The following is a 19,345-nucleotide window of genomic DNA, read 5'->3' on the forward strand; positions in this document are numbered from 1 at the left end:
TCTTGAGAGTCTGGTGAAAACCAATGATGGGGTAACTTTCAAAGGAAAAGACCCGCTGACCCTCTCTTTTTAGAATGTCATATTTGGTTTTTTTCTCACAAGTAGTCCAGGCTATGACACATAACTGCACAGCTAGGTGAAAACAAATAGAAGAAAAATAGAGAGCTGATGCTGTCAAGAAAGCAAAACAGCCACAACAAACATATTCCCTCACAAGTCACATTTGTATCGATTAGCCCAATTTACAAAATACTTTCGTATGGATAGGTGTTCGTGTTTCCATTTTACTGATAAGAAAACTGGGGCTCCGAGAAGAAATTAGTTTCATCTAAATGGCAGAGCTGGAAACCTAACTTGGGTCTTAAGACTTCCAGTGTCACACTCTTCCTTCTGCAATTCACAACCTTCTCCTTGAAATCCTATTGCCCATGGCCTCTGAGACCCTGCAAGCTCCTCTTTCTTCAACCTCTTTCCTTCACTAGTTCTTTCTAATCCTACCTGAAACTGGATCTCTCCTTAAGCCTCTATCTTTTCTCTCTTTTCCAGAGAAAACACAGATCTTATCCATTTTGGCAGTTTCAATTTTGTTTATGATTTCTCTAAGTTCTTTTTTTTTCGTTCTCCATTCTGGCAAAAAAAAAAATCTAGCATGAAATCTGCCCTCTTAACAAACTTTTAAGTGTACAGTATTGTTAATAATATGCAGATTGTATGGCAGACCTCCAGAACTTTTCCATTTTGTATGACTGAAATTCTGTCCCCATTAAACACTAACTCCCCTTTCCTCCTCCCTCAAGCCCTGGCACCATCATTTTGCTTTCTGCATCTATGAGTTTGTCTACTTCATTTAAGTGGAATCATGTAGCCCTTCTGTGACTGGCTTATTTCACTTAGTGTAATGTCCTCAAGGTTCATCCATGTTGTAGCATATGACTACAGAACTTCCTTCTTTTTTAAGGCTGAATAATATTCCACTACATGTATGCACCATGATTTCTTTATCCATTTAGCCATCAATGGACATTTAGGTTGTTTCTACCTCTTGGCTGTTGTGGATAATGCTGCAGTGAACATTCTTTAACTATTATACCACTATGGGGATAATTCATAAAATCATTACCTCCAATGTTAACTGCTCTCCTGAGCTCCCATCCCACATCTCCAGCTGCTTACCAGTCATTTCTTCCTGGCTTTCCCACCATTACCCCCAGCTCTATGTGTCGGAAATCAAACATATCAACAGACCATCCCAAACTGGCTCCTCCCTTAATAACCTTATTTTTCTAATACCACTACTATTCTCCCAGTCGCTGAGGCTTAAAACTGAAGTCATCTTTGACTCTTCTCCCTTGCCTTTCATATACAGTTGGGCACCAAATCACTGTAGATGATCTGTAATTTTTTTCTGCTTATCTCACTGTTTCCTTTCTATCCCCTTTTTACCCCCCTACATATGCTATTTCAATCACATCTTAAGTGGTCTCCAGGCTTCTAGGCTAAGACAGGAGTATTGAGAGCCTTAGGCTAGCAGATTAGAGAACAAAGAATCAGAGACCCAGGCAGAAGATTCCACCAAATTTATCTTGTACAGCTGCCAGGTTAATCTCTCTAAAGCATCTCCTACCGCTCCCTAGCTCAGCTACCTTCATCCTGTCCCCATTGCCTGGAGGATAATGCTCAGACTCCTTAGCAGAGTTCTGAGGGCCTTCTGGTCTAGCCTAAAGTATCCTTTTGGCTTCATTTCCCACCAGTAGCCCCACAGAAACCCTGCACTTTGGCAAGAACGACCATACTCACGCCCCATGAGCATGAGTAGACATACTGTTTGTTTATTTTTTTTAACATCTTTATTGGAGTATAATTGCTTTACAATGGTGTGTTAGTTTCTGCTGTATAACAAAGTGAATCAGCTGTAAGTGTACATATATCCCCATATCCCCTCCCTCTTGTGTCTCCCTCCCACCCTCCCTATGCCACCCCTCTAGGTGATCACAAAGCACCGAGCTGATCTCCCTGTGCTATGCAGTTGCTTCCCACTAGCTATCTATTTTACGTTTGGTAGTGTATATATGTCCATGCCACTCTCTCACTTCATCCCAGCTTCCCCTTCCCCATATCCTCAAGTCCATTCTCTAGTAGGTCTGTGTCTTTATTCCCGTCTTACCCCTAGGTTCTTCATGACATTTTTTTTCTTAAATTCCATATATATGTGTTAGCATATGGTATTTGTTTTTCTCTTTCTGACTTACTTCACTCTGTATGACAGACTCTAGGTCCATCCACCTCACTACAAATAACGCAATTTCGTTTCTTTTTATGTCTGAGTAATATTCCATTGTATATATGTGCCACATCTTCTTTATCCATTCATCTGTTGATGGACACTTAGGTTGCTTCCATGTCCTGGCTATTGTAAATAGAGCTGCAATGAACATTGTGGTACATGACTCTTTTTGAATTATGGTTTTCTCAGGGTATATGCCGAGTAGTGGGATTGCTGGGTCATATGGTAGGTCTATTTGTAGTTTTTTAAGGAACCTCCATACTGTTCTCCATAGTGGCTGTACCAATTCACATTCCCACCAGCAGTGTAAGAGTGTTCCCTTTTCTCCACACCCTCTCTAGCATTTATTGTTTCTAGATTTTTTGATGATACTGTTCTTATCTGTCTTCATAGCATTGCCCACATTTATTTCTATATAGATACCCCTCTTATATTTTTTCTTAAATTACACCCATCCCTAAAAGTACATTTCAAGTATGATGCAGTGAAAAAAAAGGTTTAGGGGTAGAGTAAATTTGTATTTGAATTCTGGCTCTATTCCTTATGAGCTAGCAGGACCTGGGTCGGTTCTTAGCCTCTTTTCTAAGTCTGCATTCCCTCATCCATCATAGTGGGGATCATTATCCCAACTTCATAGGACTATTTCAGGATCAAATCGAGGGGGAAAGTTTGTAAGGCATCTAACCCATTATCTGGAACATACTAGGTGCTCCATAATTATTAGTTTCCTTCAATGAAGTCTTTCACAACCATCTCAGTCTACAGTTATCTCTGTCCTCTGAGTTACTAAAACAAATTCTGCCAGTGCTTTCAAGAAATAGTCTGCAGTGGCTCCCAAGTTCCATTCCTAGGGCATAACATGATCGCTCAGAGCCTGGCATCCTATAAAAAGAATGTTGAATAAACATAATAAGTAAAAATAATAGAAGCTTATGTTTATTGGACACTTACCATGCTGCAAGCACTGTGCCAGGACTTTCCAGGCACTGCCTCATGTCATTTTCACAACATCACTATTATTATTCCCACTTTACAGATGAGAAAACTGATGCTGGAAGAGGTAGAGTAATTTGCTTAAGGTCATGCAGTGGCTAAGGTTGAGAGTTAGAATTCAGATTTCAGAGGCCACTCTTTGGACAAATCTGCTTTGCTACCCCGAAAAGCTTTTGGTCATCTAAAGGTTGCCCAGATGATTTAGCAAACTGGTAACTGGTCTCCACGCTGATCTCTAGTACATACCACTGTTGATATTTCTCCAAAAGTCCCTGCTTATCCCTTCTCTTGCTTTCCTGCCTATAAGCCACTTCCCTATCCATTTCAAAACACGATTCCACAGTTCCATGGTGACTTAACTTCTTAAAACAGTGTTTGGTCTGGGACCTTGTCAAGGGCCTTTTCAAAACCTGAATAGATTACATCCACTGGTTTCCCTTTGTCCAAATGCACATTTATCCTCTCAATTCTAGTCAATTAGTTAGGCGTGATTACCCTAAGTGCTTTGTAAACTGTAAAACGCTACACAAATGGTGGTTAATTTAATTTATGGGAAAAATGATGCCTTACTCCCAATAGGTTACACTTGCCTAACATGTTCAGTGATCCTACCAGCCTGGAGTTCCTTGGGTCTCCTTTTAAATGCTTCTCATGGAGAGGAGACTCATTGGCAATCTGCCAGGCTCGTGGCACAATAGCTATTTGGAATAACAAGCTATACACTTCGGTCAGCTCTTACACAGTTTTACCCAAAATCTGGGTAGATGCCACCTCGTCCTGGTGATTCATCAACATCCACTTAGTCAACTAGACTTGGAACACTGTGTGCGTTTACCACCATCTCATTTAGAATGTCCAAATTCCTTCCTCCGAAAGACAACTTGAAAATAAAAAACAAGGCTCAGAGTATGTTCAGGCTCTCTTCTATCTCCCTTTTGTCCCTCAGCAGTTCTTTTGCACTCTAGCCAGCCAGGTCCTATTGGCTGGCTTCCCCGGCTCACTTCTTCCCATCTTTCGTTGCACTGGATGAAGTGCAGGTCACCGAGGTTCTATTCTTGGCTTTGCTTCTAAGTCCCATGTATCCCAGGGCAAGCCCCTTCCTCTCTTTAGAAGTCAGTTTCTCCATTTGTAAAATGAAGAGGATGCCCAGACATCTCTCGCCGGCCTTTCTCGTGCCAGCAGTCTGTGATTATGTTCATTTATTTGGCTTTAGTCCCTGGCAAGGTACTTATTGGAGTCTTTTGTGGACACCTTCTTCTGAGCTTGCAGGTTCCCTGTTTTCTTCTCCTGAGCTATTTACACGTGAAAAAAGATCTCATTTTCCCTACTCTGGCTCCTTTGACTTTTCCAGTCAAAGAAGCCAGGCTTCTTACCAAGGGCCCTCAGCACACTTGTATGCCAGGATGCTCATAAGAAGTTCTGAGTAGTTTCCAGGCCTTCTGGGCTATATTCACTTTTAAAATTCTTCATCCTACAGTTCCCCAAGTGCTCTCTTTTTCTATAATTCTTATTTGTATGCTTAGAGTCTGACCCTTCTTTCTGATCGTTGAATTTAATTGCTGCTGAGATGACCATTAGACGATGTCTTCTTACCCACAGTTACAGCTTGACCTATTCCTTTCACTTCTCAGAACGAGGGTAATATGCTTCCCTTTTGGTGGGTTATTTCCTTTCTCTCAGCCTGTTTCATAGGGTTGTGGCCATTAAATAAAATAATCCATGCAAAGCCATTGGAACAGTGCCCGGCACCTAGTGAGCACTCAAAAACTGCTATCTGCTATTAAAGCAACTGGTCTGTTGCTGTTTCTGCCGACCTATGGGCGCTCCAAGAGCCGGCAGATACAGATTAGAATTAATCGCCTTGGTTTTTTGTTTGTTTAAGACTCATAAAAAGCAACTAAAACCAGTTAACCAACATTCAGCAACGTCCCCTTGTCCCTTGCCATTCCAAGTGGGGTCCGTGGAGCAGCAGCGTCTGTATCAGCTGGAAGCTTGTTAGAAAAGCAGATCTCAGGCCCCACTTCAAGACCTACTGAATCATAATAGGTCATGTTAACAAGATCCCTAGGTGATTTGTTTACAGTCGTTACCACCTTCTAATTGAGCTCTTTTGGCATTTAGGCTTAATCCTTGAAGCATCGAAGAAGCCACTAACCTGCCCCCACGGTGGGCTACGTATTCTAGGAAGTATAAAATAGGCCCAAGACCCGTCATCCCTGTGATAGATTAGGTCCCTTGGGTTCTAGTCATCCCTGTGATAGATTAGTACACTTGGGTTCTAGTCCTAGCATATTTGCTAACAGTAGGACCTTGAGCAAGTTATATAGCCACTCTGAGCCTCAGTTTCTCCAACTGTAAAATGGGGATAATCATCCTTGCCTACCTCAGTGAGTTTTTGTGAAAGTCACATGCGATAATGAGTGTGAAAGTGCTTTTGTAACCTGTGCAGCTCTACAAATATTTATAACAACCATAAAACTGTTGTTACTGTTCCAAAGTCTCTGGAAGCTCTTTGGCTTTTTCAGCGACCTTAGTTCGGCATGTATTTTCTGCAAAGACTGAATTTAGCCCATGAGTTATAAAACACTTACACTGAACACACGTGTTCGGACTCCCTTCCAAAGATAGATCATCCATGATGGACCTGGTGTGATAAGCTGACTGTTTTGTTGCCAGGTTGCCATCAGCATTGTTCCTAGCTTTGGGCCTTGTCAGAGCTCTTATTGTAAGCTATTGGGGAAGCTGGCTACTCCCAGTGCTTTGGCTGGGGCTGATCCCTGAGAAGCTTTGCAAGCTCTGGCCATGTGTCCCTGGCCAAGACATGATGATTAAGCATCTGAAGCATGTGCCGCCTCTCTGCCAAGTCTCACCCACACAGAAACACACACGCCCATGCACACACATGCACACGTGTGCACACTCTTGTAGGCGTGCACACCTGCATGCCTACTGTTGGAAACACATTTTGAAATATACACTCACAGAACAACTCCCAGCAAGAAATACCTATGTCAGAGGCATCTGTGTTACCACTCCCTCACCCCTGTCCTCCCTGGACCTGTTCTTGCTCCAGCTTGTGTTATGCTGTGGGTACAGCCAGAGCATGCTGGCGAGCCTAACATCTTTATGGCAACGAGTCAGAAAACAAAGATATTCTTGTCTCAAGCTGGGCCAAAGAATGGATACTGCGAAAGCCTATTTCTTTGGCTGAGGAAAGCGGAAACAGACTATAGAAGACCGAAACATTCCTTGTTGCTGCATGGGAATAAGAGGGGCTTCAGCTGGTTGGTGGCAGGGTGAGGAGGACAGTTCATGAAACACGTCTTGGGCTTAGGACTTGAACCAATACTAAAACCAAATGGCTGTTTCTTGCCGCATTAAACAAACATTTCTTGTGGAAATATTTGCCCGCAAGAAACTTTCGGTCTCTCCATGTTAGCGTGAGGACTGAACAGAGAAAACTTGTCACTTGTTCCTCATCTGGGAGTGAGGGTGAAGGTGAAATCCAGGTCTAGGTAGGCCCCTCTGGCCATTCTTTTCTGTCATCCCCAGCTGTTGGGAGGGACAGCAGCTGTGTGCTTCCCCACACCAGTCACCCGTTCGCAGCAGTTCTGGATTGAAGTCACGAAGTCTTCACAGCTGTGGCCCAGGAGTCTCTGCACCCAATATTCCCTCCGTGCAGTTACTTTAGAGTCTAGAGGCGAAAAAACAATGACTCCCCAAAAACAGAGATTAGAAAATATTTTCTAAGCCAGTGACTTTTATTCTTTTTCTTTTTTTAGCAGATCAAATGTAACCTTATATTTCTGTTCCTAACATGCTTGTGCACATAGAAGAGAGGAAGGACACTTCAGTGGCTTAACTGTTCTTCTAAACTGTCAGATCAAACTCTCACAAATGTGGGCTGGTAGTCACACGTTTTAATAAATTCACTAATGGGTTGGTTTGGTGAAAAGCGTAAAATCAATGGAGGAGTTCTCTGATGGGCTTTTATCATGGGTGGCATCTGCAACATTTTCATGCTTTAGAACAAAACATATTGCCTGCTGAAGAATGAGTAGAAGGTTTGTAGGAGAATGAAATGTCCTGGGGTTTTTTAATGGGAAAGTTATTGAGTCCTATTCAGAGCTCAAAATACATATGGATACAGTAATATATCTATTTATACTTCCCTGCTCGTAGCAAGTCCAGGAATAGAGTATGGCAGTTTTCCCAAAATGTATTCTATCCCACTTCCTTTGCACTCCTTGGAAACCCACCGTCAGATCTTTGGCGCTTATGTTGAAGGTTGTTTCCCACTAAGTAACCCATCTCTGAATTTCTCAGGCAAGATCTTTTAGTGACTCCCTCCGCCCGTCTTTCTGGGATATCAGTCCCTCAAACATGAGACCTCAGTGTAAGGGGACCCTATGTCATTCACACTGGGAGGTAGATCCCATCTGATGGGTGAACAGGATACGGTCCTACACTTAGGCCGCTGAAGCTTGAGACATAACAGGAAGGAAGGACATTTCATCTACAGGGTCAAAGAAACTGAGTCTCAGTTCTGCTTCTGTTACTTCCCAGTGTTGGCCTTGGACAAAGTCACTCAACTCCTCTGAGCCTCATATTCCTCATATGCAAAAATAATGATAAAATATTTCCTGACCTGCCCACTTCATAAGTTGTTGAATGAAACACACATGATAATGGATATAAAAGTACTTTGTAAACTGTAAATAAATTACCCACTTAGAGTAATATTATTAATATTATTTGGTACCACTGGGTTATAAGTTAATTTTATTCACCAAAAGCCTGCAGCTAGAATTAAATTCTCGATGTTCTGGCCAACAAATTTCCTTATAATGTGCTCCCTCTTTTTCATCCCCAAGGTGGCATTTTCAGTTACTCATTAACTTGTTTTTAGCCCAGTGAGAAGGTATTTAAACAATGACAAATATGTCTGCTGAGTTGTGCAAATAACCAGTCACAAAAGTAGTAGTCACCTACATCTTGAAAGAATCTCAAGCTAGTTATGTTTTGTTTTCTTTGGTGTTAACGGGGCAGTGAGGGCAGGGGTGGACAACGAGTTGGGGAGGGTCAAGAAATGGGGCCCCTGATTCTTTCCATTCTCTCTTGCTCTTAGCCAGAAGCAATCTGCTCTCATGCCTTGATCTTTTCTTTTAGAGATCAAATGCCATAGGGAAGCTGAAGGAAGCAAAGCTCACTATAATAGCACTTTTCTCCCAGACACAGACCAGGTGGTCCTGGCTAATAGATTGACAAGACAGCCATTCCCACCTCACCCCAGAGCTTTGTGTAGTTCCCGTGGCTCACAAAGAGGGATTTAGATGCAAGCTTTCACAGTGATATCACCTGCCAGTTGAGTAAGTTTACCCAGAAAGGGGCCATCCCCACGCCTTAGTGTTGACCAGGGAATTACTTCAGGTAAGCTGGTGATAGATGAGAGTTAAGAAAGGTAAAAAACTTCCTATAAAATTACCATCACTTGAGGTGCTTTAGGGAGTTTGTTTCTTATTATTTGCAAGGACATACGCTGGGGTTCACTTTTGTAGGTCTACTGCCCTCTGATGCTTCCCATCTGAGCCATCAGGCTGTGAGGTTTTCATCAGGGGTAATGCTATATAATGCTTATACTTGTCAATAGACCTTCTGCATAATTCTAAGAATTGGGGGAGTGTTAGGGATAGTGTGAGCAATTTGTGACCATTGTATTATATTTTGTAATCAGTTTTCAAATTAAAAGGCAGCAGTTGACTGTATGAGTGTGGCTAAATGGTGCGATTGATTTCCTCTGGATGAAGCCATGTCTGCCAGTTTAGCAACAGCCTCAACTAATTGCCATAATCTGGTGTGGCTAGAAATGAATAGAAGGGAGAGGTTCAGTACTCACTGGTGGAAAAGGAGAGGCAGAACCGGCAGGAAGGCGGCAAGCCCAGAGCCTCCGGCTGAGCTGCCACATAGAAGTGAAGGGATCTTCACTTCATCCCCAAGGGATCTGCGAGCACCAGCTTGTGTGCCCTCCAATGGGAAGTGCTCCCTGCAAGAAGAAATGTCACAGCAGAAAGAGAGAAAGATGTGATGTCTAATTAAACCTGTGTGATGGCCCTGCGTTCCCCTGATGAACAATGGCCTCTTGAGGGAGCCAAATCAGAGGAGCCCAGGGTAACAAGGAACCATGAGCCTGCAGAACAAGACAGAAGCTGAAGGCGTGTGGTATGCACACTCCCTGTGGCTGCAGGTGGAGATCAGATATGAAGCCAGGCTGACGTCCTACTTTGAGAGGAGGAGGGACTCAGAGCCATCGGATGTCTTACAATCACTGACCTTCCACAGAACCCCTGAAACTACACATATGCACACGCCATTGTGTGCACAAATGTTATCAAGTCTTTTTCCAATTCAGACAAGGCTGTCCGTTAACTTTGTTAGTATGGCAGAAAGAATAGAGGTACAGCCATCATCTCTCTCCCCCTTATTTGCCAAGGAGATTTCCAATTTGCTTTGGTAGGAATGAAGTTACTGGCAAGTTTTTGTTTTGTTAGTCTTTTTGAAAGGAAATCTTGTTATAGAGGCTGCCTACGTACACACCTGGGTAAGAGATGTTTAATGATCCAGAAAAATGATCCATAGCACTTATGGTTCTTAATGTTTCTAAATATACTTAATGATTTCTAAAATTTTGTGGGGTTTTTTGTTTTTTTTTTGTTTGTTTGTTTTTTACAATCCTAATGGGTACAGGTGATGGTAAATAAACCTTTAAAGATGAGAACGGGGGCCTCCCTGGTGGCGCAAGTGGTTGAGAGTCCGCCTGCCGATGCAGGGGATACGGGTTCGTGCCCTGGTCTGGGAGGATCCCATATGCCGCGGAGCGGCTGGGCCCGTGAGCCATGGCCGCTGAGCCTGCGCGTCCGGAGCCTGTGCTCCGCAACGGGGGAGGCCACAACAGTGAGAGGCCCGCATACCGCAAAAAAAAAAAAAAAAAAAAAAGATGAGAACAGGACTACCGCGCAGACAGAATCTCTTAATTTGTAGCTCATTGGTGGACTTAAGCAGTAATATAATTACCAAGCAAATAAAAATGGAGTAGAAGCTACTCTACAAATTCTGGTGTCTGGGAATAGTCTATGTTAGAGCAGTGGGCAATCTCATTAGCAACTTCAGGATGGCTTTCAGTATGAAGTGGTTTCCTTGATTAATGATGATCTCCTCAGAGTGTAGAAAGCAAGTCTTTGTCATCTTATACATACACTTATCAGCTCTCAGTCACCAAACTCTGCTTCCTTCTCCTGCCTTGCCCCACGACTGTCACTTAGTAGATGTTTGATAAATACTTCAGTTATCCATGTGCAGTGTTTACTTGTCGGCATTTGCTTCCTTTTGCCTCCTATTTGGTAGCTTTCACCCTCACTGCTTCTTTCATTAGCTTCCTCAAAGTGTCTTTCAACCTCTAGCAGTGGAAATTGTAAGCAAAGAGATATGAGAGCCCTATTCCAGTCAACAGAGGGGTAGGGGCTCCTGGGAGGGGGAGGACACGCTGTGTGAGACATTGTGTGTCTGTAGCCTAGAGTGCATCCTGCAGAGAGTGAGCAAGATAGTGAAGAATCTGGAAATAGGGTCAGTGGAAGGACACTGAAAAAAAAGTCACGATGTTCAGTCTATACAAGAGGAGAATTAGGGAGACGTGAGTGTTGTCTTCTACTATTTAGAGGTCTTGCACGTGGAAGATGAGGGAAGATCTGGAACCAATACATGGGAATTTTTTTAATTTTTAAAATTTATTTATTTATTTTTGGCTGCGTTGGGTCTTCGTTGCTGCACGTGGGCTTTCTCTAGTTGCGGCTAGCGGGGGCCACGCCTCGTTGCGGTGCGTGGGCTTCTCATTGCTGTGGCCTCTCCCTCTGCGGAGCACGGGCTCTAGGGGCACAGGCTTCAGTTGGTGTGGCTCCCAGGCTCAGTAGTTGTGGCTCGTGGGCTCTAGACATGCAGGCTCAGTAGTTGTGGTTCACAGGCTTAGTTGCTCCGCAGCATGTGGGATCTTCCCGGACCAGGGCTCGAACCCACGTTCCCCGCATAGGCAGGCAGATTCTTAACCACTGCGCCACCAGGGAAGTCCCTAGATTTTTTTATTAATTTTTATTGGAGTACGGTTGCTTCACAATGTTTTGTTAGCCTCCACTGCGCAACGAAATGAATCAGTCATACACATATAGGTAAGTCCAAAAGTCCCCTCCCTTTTGGACTTCCCTCCCATTTACGTTACCACAGTGCATTAGGTAGAGTTCCCTGTGCTATACAGTATGTTCCCATCAGTTGTCTTATTTTATACATAGTATCAATAATGTATTTGTGTCATTCCCAGTCTCCCAGTTCCTCCCACCCCACCCCTTGGAACCAATACATGGAATTTATAAGGGAGATATATTTTGACTGACAAAAGGATGAACTTTCCACCCTTAAAGCGATTCCTCAGTGGAATGAATTGCTCTAGGTAACAATCAGCTTCCTGACTCTGGAGCTATTTGACTAGAGAGTAAGTAACCATATATCAGAAAGACTGGCTGGGTAGGGGTGGAGTGGGGTGTCAGAGAATGGATAGATACCTCTATCATGGGCTCTTGACTTCCATGGAACTGAATAGCTCTGAGATGATGTGGTTTTATGATGCAAACATGTAAGTAGAGCAAAAGAGAACCAAGATGGTGGAGCAAACCAATGAGGCAATTTCTCAGGCTCCGGGAAGGAAAGAGGAGTGTAGAAGAGATTCTTTGGTTGTATTTGAGTACCTGTCACCAATTATGATTTTCTACAACTATTTTCCTAAGCAAATGGATCCTTACGAATGGCAGACTTTTCCAGGGAGCCGCTCTTTGCAACATCCTGTCCGTCACTCACAGCCTCTAGATTTGTTTTACTACTATGAGAATCCAGTTCTCATTTCTCCCCAATTATTTCCAGGCTTGTGGCCTTCCTGTTCCTGTGTTAGAAAAGCAAACAGGGATACAGTCCCTCCTCCAGCTACACGTCTTTAGCCCTAATGGCTGAATGGTCAATATCAAGGTTGTCCAGTCCACCCTTATCTCCTCCACCACTCTCTCCCTTCCAACTCTGGCCTCACAGAATAGACCAGTGCATCTCAAGTTATCTAGTGAAGGACTGGAGTGTTTTTGTGTTGATTTTGTTGTTGTTCCTCCCAAATCTGTCATGGACCAGTACTTTTGTAACATATAATAAAAATGAATTACCACACAAAGGAAATGACAAAAAGGCCTACAAAAATACAAGCCACAGTTTTTAATTATGAGACTCAACAGACCTAAAAATCTCTCTGTCAAATTGCTGTAAACATTTCTAAGAGCTTACTTCAACTTCTGTACAGAGTGGCAGTAAAGAGCAGAGCAGCAGAGCCCACGCTGAGTAGGGAGGAGCAGCCTGCTCTCTGTGTCTCTGCCTTGTGTCTGTCCTTACCCTTGGACCCAGTGGTGGAACAGATTCAAACAGCAGTCTAAATGGGGGTGAGGGCAGTGGGGTCCTGGTGCTGCCTTGCACTGGCTCATAAGAGCCGATTGTTAATTTCAGAATTTTCATGACCCAGCTGTTAAAAATAGTCATTATTAAAAATTAAATTCTATAGATTTATAATTAAATACATTCTGTTAAAAACAAAGAAAACATACTCAAAACTCATCACACTCTAATTATTTTAGTACATGTACTGTTATCTATGCTCTTGAGGTTATTTGTGTCTGATTGTGCCTGGGTGGTGGAAATTTTGTTTAACATCTTTATTGGAGTATAATTGCTTTACAATGGTGTGTTAGTTTCTGCTTTATAACAAAGTGAATCAGCTATACATATACATATGTTCCCATATCTCTTCCCTCTTGCGTCTCCCTCCCACCCTGCCTATCCCACCCCTCTAGGTGGTCACCGAGCACCGAGCTGATCTCCCTGTGCTATGGGTGGGGCTGCTTCCCACTAGCTATCTATTTTACATTTGGTAGTGTATATATGTCCATGCCACTCTCTCACTTCGTCCCAGCTTACCCTTACCCCTCCCTGGAAATATTATATACTCTTCCCAACTCTGTGTGTAGTGTCTTCACATTCGTAGCTTGAATTTGACCATGACGGAAATAATTACACCCCAGAAATCACCAAAAACTACTCATGGGGGCTTGAATTATTGTTTTGTGGATTGTCTAGAATCTAGACTTAAGAAAGTGATGGGAAGAAAATGTTAACAGTGCAGATTAAACTTTAAATTGTGTTGTCTCTGTAGCCGTTACATTGTGAATAAATAGCACAATACGTTGAGAAACTGTTCTTCCAGTATTTGAAAACTATTGTCCCATTATCAGAAAAGTCACTCCCATCATTGATGAAGGAGTGATGTTCCCACATACATCTTTGTCATTTCATTTTTGTCTTCCTCCTCAATGTAAACCAATATATCAAGTAGTGTTCCTGCAGGAACCACACTTGCTTGTCAGTTGCAACCCTGGTTTGGCTACAGATGCCAGAGTCTGACAAAAATCAGTGAAAGCATTCTGTGAAAATCAACTGGCTATATGGAATTTACAATAAAGAATATTGTATAGTTTTTTATTATTTGTGAATTGTATGTTCCACATCCTTTATTCCACCAAAATTTAAAATAAACTGACATGCATGCTTTTTTATTTATTTATTTTTTTGAGAGCCAGTTGTTAAACATTTACCAGCACACCATGGGGTGAACAGAGTACTTTGAAAGATTATTTTCCTTCCCTCATCCTTAAATGTTCTAGGCTTAAATCAGTAGCTCTTTCTACCACAAGTGGGAGAGAATTTCTCTCTTCCAAAGTTATGCTATCAAATGCAAGAGCCCCTCACTTTCAGTTACTCTGAAATCTAGGATTCCTTTGGAATTCCTTTGGAATCCTAGAGCTGGAAACTTAACTTGGAAACTATTAACCAGATCCGTAAACTTTTTTTTTTCTCTCAAAACCCCTTATTCCCTCTTGAGGTTGACGGGCTCCCACTGAAATCTCTCTGCTAACCAGTGGCAATCTCTTCAGCTCCATTCCAAACCTGGATGGGAGTCTCCTAGGCCAGCTCATGGGGCACCCAAGCGAGGCCCACTTTAAGAGTTGAGTCTCCCTATATCAGCCGGCATGAAGACAAATTAATACCGTGTGCTGGTATTAGCCCTGGTTTCACAGACTTAGAGTGGAACTCCTAATATCAGGTTACATTTTGTTGGCTTGGTACTCATTTTTTTAACCACCAACCATATGGGCAGAGGTTGGAAGGAAAGCTAAATTTGGAACATACCCCCCACTCTCCTTTTTAACATTTCTTTCTTGTTTGTGCAGGGAGGCAACATATTACTCATACTCACATAACAGCACCAATTGCTAGAGGACTGAGGAATGAGATTCTCCCAAAATGCGGTTGGATCAGGGAATTGGAGGTTTTCTATACAAGTACGCAGCAGTGCAGTCAGAACGTCTGCGCTTTGCTTCTGCAGATTTCTGAACCTGTCTGTGCATACAGCACGAGAAGACTAAATCAGGAATGAAAAGGAACCTAGGCATTTCATGTCTGTGGGCTCCTAAGTTCTTTCTCATTTTTAGTCAACATCCAGAGATAGCACTTTGCTGCACTAATATCTTTCTGACTCAGGCTTTTTGGAACATGGAGCCATGAATTTCTCTCTCTGTTTAGTTTTTTCCTGCTCTAGCTTTCCTTCTCCGCACACGCCACTTCATGCGTCCTGGTAGTTGGAGCAGGGAAGATGGATTTGGTTGGGGCAGTGGTAATGATTTGGGCAGTATCTGTGGAAGTCATGCACATTTCAGTTCTGGGGCTTTCTAAACCTGAATACACAAGTCATAGGTCAACCTAAAACAGGATTGTTTAGCATCTCAAAGGAATTTAGAACCAGGTTCAGCTTAAGGAATGGAAATTAGCCTACCTGCCTTCAAGGAGAGGTTGTAGTCTTCCTGCTGTGCCAACTTGAAGTCAGAAGGGCATTCTCCTTGCTGGCCCTGGATTCCAGGCAGGAATGAGGGGTCATGAAGCCAAATCTCACAGCCCAGCCTTTCTCAGTCGGGTCCAGCCTCCTTCTCTAACCTTGTCTCCCACTAATCCCTATCCCACCCTGTGTTCCAGCTACCTTGAATGTCTCCCTGTTCCTGAACTTGCTGTTCTGCTCTTTAAGGCCTGTCTGGACCTTGATAAATACCTGTATTTGCAACACACATAAAGCACTTCGCTCCGTGCCTGCCCCTTGGTGGATTCTAATAAATGGTGGCTGTTAATACTCTGCACATGCCGGTTCCTTAGTCCATAAAGGTTTCCCCTTCTCTACCTTTAAAGCTCAGCTCAGATGTACTTTCCTCCCCAGTGAGTCCTTGTCCTAGGCACAGTGCTTTGTTAACCCATTATAGCAGTTACCAGTTTGAAGTCAGGTAATTCCCAGTGCCTGACACATAACTGGTGCTCAGTAAGTTTTTGCTGCGTGGTCCTGGCCATACCACAGTGAATAAGCACAGTACCTGCCCGTGTAAGCTCCTAGTCTACTCAGCAGCTGTGCGGGGACAGACACTTAACTAGATAATTGTAATATGGTTAAAGTACTGACTGCTGTATGCACATGGGGTTGTGGAAACACAGAGGAAAAGCTTCATATCCGGACTGAGGTGGTCAGAAAGTGAGCTGAGTCTTAAAACAATGTGTAAGAGTCAGCTGAAAAGGGGAGAGCCTTGCAAGCCAGGAGGACAGTATGAGAAAAGACATGGAGGGTGAGAAAGAGCATGGTGGTTCTGGGAAAAATATGCAGCTTGGTGAGGCTACAGCAGAGAGAGGTGAGAGCTGAGGCTAGAAGATTAGTTAGGGTCAGAGCATGAAAGCCTTCTATGCCTTCTTAAGGAGCTTGGCCTTGATCCTATAGCAGGGTCTATAAATTCATAACATATGGGTCATCAGCGTCCCCACCCCCACCCCTCTCATGGCAGACGTTGATAATCAATCACAGCACCCCATTCCACTGGGCCCAGATGTGACCTCGTAATCCTTCTCAACATAGTGTGGCAGGGAACACCACCAAGAGGTTGGCGGTGGCACTCTGGTTTGCTGGTGTGAGATGATACACGTGTGTGTATGTGGAGGTTGGAAGTGTGAGAGAGTGCCAGTGATGGGAGAATTGTGACATGGTCAGACTTGCATTTTGGAAATCTCCATGCACATTGAAGAAGAATCAACAGAACCTGATTGTTTAGATGGGGCGCGGGATGACAAAGAAAGAGTAGTCAAGGACCAGGTCATTGTTCCCACCTTGGGCAAGTGGGCAGATGCCAGTGCCATTCAGAGAGCATAAAGGAGGTAATGATAGGTGTGGCGTGATAATAATAGCTCACTTTTTCTGAGCGCTTACTATATGACAGGCACTGTTTTCAGCATCTTACGTGAAGCAATTAATTTTATCCTCCCAACAACACTGGGGGGGTACCATTATCATTTCTGTCTTGCAGATGAAAAAACTGCACAGAAAAGTATAAAATATTAAAGAGCTAACAAAATCAGTGGCACTGAGGAAGAACATTAGGGCAAGAAAAGCTGAAAACATATCACTGAGTCATTTGGATGAATATGGATAGAGCCAACCAGCTCACCAGGCACCTGTGCTAGGGTTTATCAGTTCATATTTAATGTTCTGGAAACCAAAGCATTTATCACTTGGAAGAGGACCACTGCAATGTGTATAAATCCATCCTGCCTTCACCACGTCTGTTCTACTCATAGGGGCGGACATCGGTAGGAAAGTGAATTAAAACAAGCCCATCCAAACAATGGCCTAAATGATTTGCACGTAAAACACCTCTAGCATTCGTAAAATTAAAAGAGCAAGGTTAGAGGGGTATTGGATTTTAAGAGAATACATCACATTAAATTGTGCTGTGTTTTTCTAATGATTAACCTTTTCTTATTTCAATAATGATACAATGTACATATGTGTGTATGTAAATGTATATAGTTGATTCATTTGTTTAGTAACTTCCTGCCTTCCAAAGCACTTTTCTCATTCCCCATTAAAATGTTCTAATCAGGAATCCAGTTGCTTTAAGGAATAGGCTATTTCAACGGCTAATAGGCTAATGGTTATTTTCGTCTTAGCTTCCTGTCTAGCTATCTGGGCTGCGTCAGTGGCACAGTGGCAAGCACTACCAGGAGAACAGGCATCTTGGCCAGGAGGGAACAAATGTCCCTGCCTTGTGACCCAAGCATGCAGCTCAGCATTGGAGTCAAGGGATAGTGAGGACTGTGTAGCTTGGATTTCCAGATCCCCAGACCAGGTTGCCTATTAACCCTGAACTCAGACCTTGAGACCATGGGTTTGCTAATGATTTCAGTGTCCTCTGGAACTTGCGATAGCTATAAATGTCTGCCTTTGGCCTGAACATACCAATCTCATTACCACCTCTTTCCCTTTGCTCAAGTCATTCGTTGCATCTGCTTGTGATGCTCTCTGTTCTCCCATCCTGACACCTCCCAGTACTTCAAGACCCTCCTCCACAAAACTCATACTTGATGGCCTCAGCCTTCCATGACATCTCTTTCTTTTCCAAAACCCTTGTACCCACCATTCTGCACACAACAACAATCAACTAGCAGATTGTGATTTACAAATAGCTTTCAAATTCATCATCTAATTAAATCCTCCTTACAATCCTGTAAGATAGGCTTTAATATTAGCCCTTGTACAGGAGAAAACCGAGGCTCAGAGAGTTAGATGACTTGCCCGAGGTCAGTGCATGGTAAGAACTAGAATTGGAGCCCAGCTCTTTGTGATGACAAAACGCATTTCCATAACTACCTTGCTACATGGCCCAGCATATGTAGCTAATGAACATATGTGGATGATGGTGACAACAGTCCTCTTGTGCCGGTAAACAGCCATTGACTTTTTCCGTGGACTTGATGCTCAGAATCAGAATAGCCTCAGCGGGAGTAGTTCAAGGCCTCTCCAGCCTTTAGGGGTTACGTAGTAAAGGGAGGAGCTGAAAGCACAGTGCTCAGCCCCGTTTTGTTGGACTAGTCTGGGTTCCCAGAAGAATTTTCTCCTTTTTCTCTCTCTCTCTCTCTATAACCCAGTATCTTTCCCATGAATCACAGTTCCTCTGGGTGCCTGAGCCTGGCCCTAAAGGAGGGACTATAGCACACATGGTGTTCAAGTAACTTACTATGCATGCTTGGGAGATCTGGGTTCACGCCTCTCCGCTCCACTTGAGACCTATAATTATTGATCCACAGCGCATTCCTGTGCTCCGTGACCATCTGGCCTAAGTACATCCTAGGCTATCATTTGCTGGGGCAGCAGTTGGTTTAGACAGCTTATCCTGAATGTAGCTTTGGAAGCCTGCATAATCTTGGTTCTGGGAGACTGAGCAGGTAGCCAGGCTAAAGGCCCCATGTGCTGTTCTTGGGCCCAGTGCCCCAGCTAAAATAATACATTTGCAATTATTCATTATCCCTTCAGTGCAACTCTGAATTTTAAATTGCATACTCGTGAGCGAGCCTGGCTTTTTGTAGGTCTTTCGTACATTAGAGAACTGCAGTTATAGAGATTCACAACGAATTGTGGGAGTGAATCTCATTCTAGCAATAACAACAACAACAATAGTCAGAAACATAATAACACTTAACACTGATTATTCTCTCTGTGATGACACTGGCCTGAGTATGGCCACATTTAATCTCTACAACATCCTATGAAAGGTTGGTGATATTTTAACCCCCATTTTACAGATGAGGAAAATAAACCTCAGAGACATTAAGTAAATGTCTTAAGGTCATACAACTAATAAATTGGTGAACCAAGATCAAACCCATGCCTTTTTGGCTCCAAAGGCCATGAAATGATTAATACTAACCTCTGTTCTGCCACCTCCCTTTCTGCTTCATAGTACATTTGTCTATGCCATGTAAGCCTTCAGTTGGCAGCCCCCGAGACCCACAAGCACTGCTTCAGCCAGTGTTGAGGTCAATGAAATGATCGTGACCAGGATTCAGCACTAAGCA

General features: G+C 43.2%; 1 protein-coding gene across 1 annotated transcript in view; it reads left to right on the forward strand.

The window, feature by feature from the left end:
* GPC3 (glypican 3) overlaps positions 1 to 19,345 on the forward strand; it is a 435,634-nt gene that overhangs the window by 376,379 nt on the left and 39,910 nt on the right. The window lies entirely within an intron of this gene.

The sequence above is a fragment of the Mesoplodon densirostris genome, chromosome X (assembly GCF_025265405.1).
Source record: "Mesoplodon densirostris isolate mMesDen1 chromosome X, mMesDen1 primary haplotype, whole genome shotgun sequence".
NCBI lineage: Eukaryota > Metazoa > Chordata > Mammalia > Artiodactyla > Ziphiidae > Mesoplodon > Mesoplodon densirostris.